The sequence below is a fragment of the Poecilia reticulata genome, linkage group LG20 (genome assembly GCF_000633615.1).
Source record: "Poecilia reticulata strain Guanapo linkage group LG20, Guppy_female_1.0+MT, whole genome shotgun sequence".
Classification (NCBI taxonomy): domain Eukaryota; kingdom Metazoa; phylum Chordata; class Actinopteri; order Cyprinodontiformes; family Poeciliidae; genus Poecilia; species Poecilia reticulata.
The window spans coordinates 895,427-898,235 of NC_024350.1; the positions used below are offsets into that span (position 1 = coordinate 895,427).

At 39.4% G+C, this 2,809-nt stretch overlaps 1 protein-coding gene across 2 annotated transcripts in view; it reads right to left on the bottom strand.

Annotated features, from left to right (window-relative positions):
- steap2 (STEAP family member 2, metalloreductase) overlaps positions 1-2,809 on the bottom strand; it is a 57,043-nt gene that overhangs the window by 53,313 nt on the left and 921 nt on the right. The gene's annotated exons all lie outside the window — the stretch shown is intronic.

Here is a 2,809-nt window from a genome sequence, read left to right on the forward strand (position 1 = left end):
CACTCATTACCAAAGATGGAAGAAAAGCCACTAAAAGAAAATACAGAAAGTTAAACTTCAAAACCATCATCTTTGTTGAATTCTTGCTTAAGTTTCCCAATCAATTTTTTTAACCGGAAAACTTCTTTCTCGTTGTATCCTCCTTTTCTCTTATTGTTCAACTGCGAGCTCACATGCGTAAGAAAAAAAAATTTTTGTCAGGAAAAAAATCTTCAACTCTCACATTTTTCATATTTTTTGTAACTCTCAAAAAATGTTTAACATTTTGCACACTATAACCTTTCCTGTGTTGACTTAGACCAGGTGAAGAAGGATTGGCTAAACTATCCTCAGTCCAACTTTCTTCATCACCTTCCTCTTCCTCATCCATATTACTTTCTGACTCTAAAACTTTCCCTGAACATTCCAACTCTGTATCTCCTGCATCAATTTCGGTTTGAGAACCAACAAAACTTTCAGAAGCTTTTCTTTTATTAGACATTTCAGAACCCCCTTCCTCTGGTGTTTGACTACATCCCTCCATCCCTGTTTCTTCAGCATTTGTCTTTCTCTGAAAAGGCGTTAATAAACTCTGACTTYGTTCTTCTACACCGTTATCTTCCCGTCTTTCTTGTGGATCATTCGCCATTTTTTCCCCATCCTCTGGCACATCTTTTTTATGCACTTCTCCTTCACTTTGAGCATTATTCTCAGGAATCWGCCTTTCTGTATCTCTTTTCACTRCACTCTCTGAACTTGCAGCCTCAGCTTGATTCGGCAGATTTTCACCTTCTTTATTTTGACTTCGCGCCTTATTTTCTGGTGATTGTTTTTTCCCAGGACACGCCCGAACCAAGTGACCGACTTCCCCGCAACCAAAACACACCAAAGTGCCCGAGTTTACATAAATAGCATAATCAAAATCATCTACTCGCACATTAAGCACTAAGTTAAGATCTTCATTCTTTTTATTCAGAATCATTAGGACTTGTCTTCTGTGAGAAACAACGTGCTTTAACTCCGGARATTTACAGCCCGACGGCATTTTCCTGATCGCGGAAACAATTTTCCCATGACGCGACAATTCTCTCACCAACAAATCATCACTAATGAACGGGGGTATATTTCCAATCGTAACTTTTTTAGCCGGCGTACTCAATGGGRAAACTGGCAAAAARACATCATTCACAATAATGCCTAACTMAATCACTTTGTTTGCCTTTTCCACGCTGTCAACAAAAATGACCACAGCGCTGTTCATCCGAGCAGCAGATTTAATGCTGCTATAACCTACAACTTCTCCTACCGCCAAACTACAATCCTCTACCGTCATAGTGGGACTAATGGGTACGATCTTCAAACCATGTTGTCTCSTAAGTTTGGTCAAATCCATTTCCGGCATCTTGCCAAAAGGCAAAAATGCCGGTGTTACACTCAGAAATGTAACCAATTACACTCGACCTAACTTTACAACGATACTATTTTAAAGAACAAAACCCATAGAAAACCAAACAAAAGTAGAACAAACAAGCTAGAAATTCCCAATCTCTCAGCCCTCTCACCACACGCTCCTCCACCAACTCCCAGCATGCAGTGCGAAAGAAAGAGAGAGGGATGTGACACGGGAATAGAAAATGAATCTGACACAAAGAATAACTAGACCTATGAAACAAATAAACTGGAGTAACAAGGAATGACTAGAGACAAGAAATAAACATAATAAACTTGAATCACTAAGAAAGAACTGAACCAAAGTAAAACAGAAATATGGCTGATCTTAAATAAAAAAGGGAACTAAGGAAAACAGAAATGAAGAAAACCCAATTAAACAAGCCGAGATCCTAAAAGCCCTGTTTCCATCATGTGAGAAGAAGTGGAGGTGGTTGAGGAATATAAATACCTCGGTGTCATCTGGAGACGCCACAGTGAAACCGTCTAGAGGTGTGACAGCCAGTGTGATGCTTACATGTGACTCTACTTTGACCTGCTTCAGTCAAATAATGAGGTCATTATTGACAGCACTAAGGACGTGATTTAGCTTATTTGATTGAAGTGTGTTGGATCAGGGAGACCGGCCCTCCAGGACTGGGACTGCCCACTCCTGGTCTATAAGGGACAGAGCAGACTGTACTTATTGAGGAAGATAATATTCCTCAAGGTTTGTAGCAAGATGATGCAGATCTTCTAGAAGTATAAGTTGTTGAGAGCATCAACCCAGGTTCAAAATGTGTTTGTTGGAGACAGTGCTGTGAAATGTAAAACATTGTTTGGTGAACCTACAGACATGTGCCTGATGGTACAGTCGTTGTACAAATAGGATATTGTGGTCACACAGCCAAAAATTACAAAATCTTCTTATATACTAGAACAAATCAGAATCAATAAAAGGGGATTTTATAAAACTCTTCTTGACTCTGTCTTTTCAACAGAGCATAGTTTTCTCTAAATAACTGGCTTGACAACATAAAATCCATTCATGGGTTGCATGTTGTTTATAGACTATTTTAATTATTTTCTGGGACCACACACAACTTTTCTAGAGACAGACTCACTCTTGTTAAGCTTAGAGAAAAACATTTTGTTTCAGATATGGAGACTGGGACCATGAGCATCGGTTCCTCCTCACCATGGACCCGGTGATGAACAACATGGAGGCAGAGGAACTGAGAATCCTCATTATTTTGTTGAATTATTATATTTAGCCAAATGTTAGTTATTGCTGAGGGGCACAAGCCTCCAGACACACAGATAAAAAATAAAATGAAAAAGGACACTTGGGCCATCAACGATAAAAGGGGCAGGTGTTCAAGTTCTTTACACAACCAGCCCC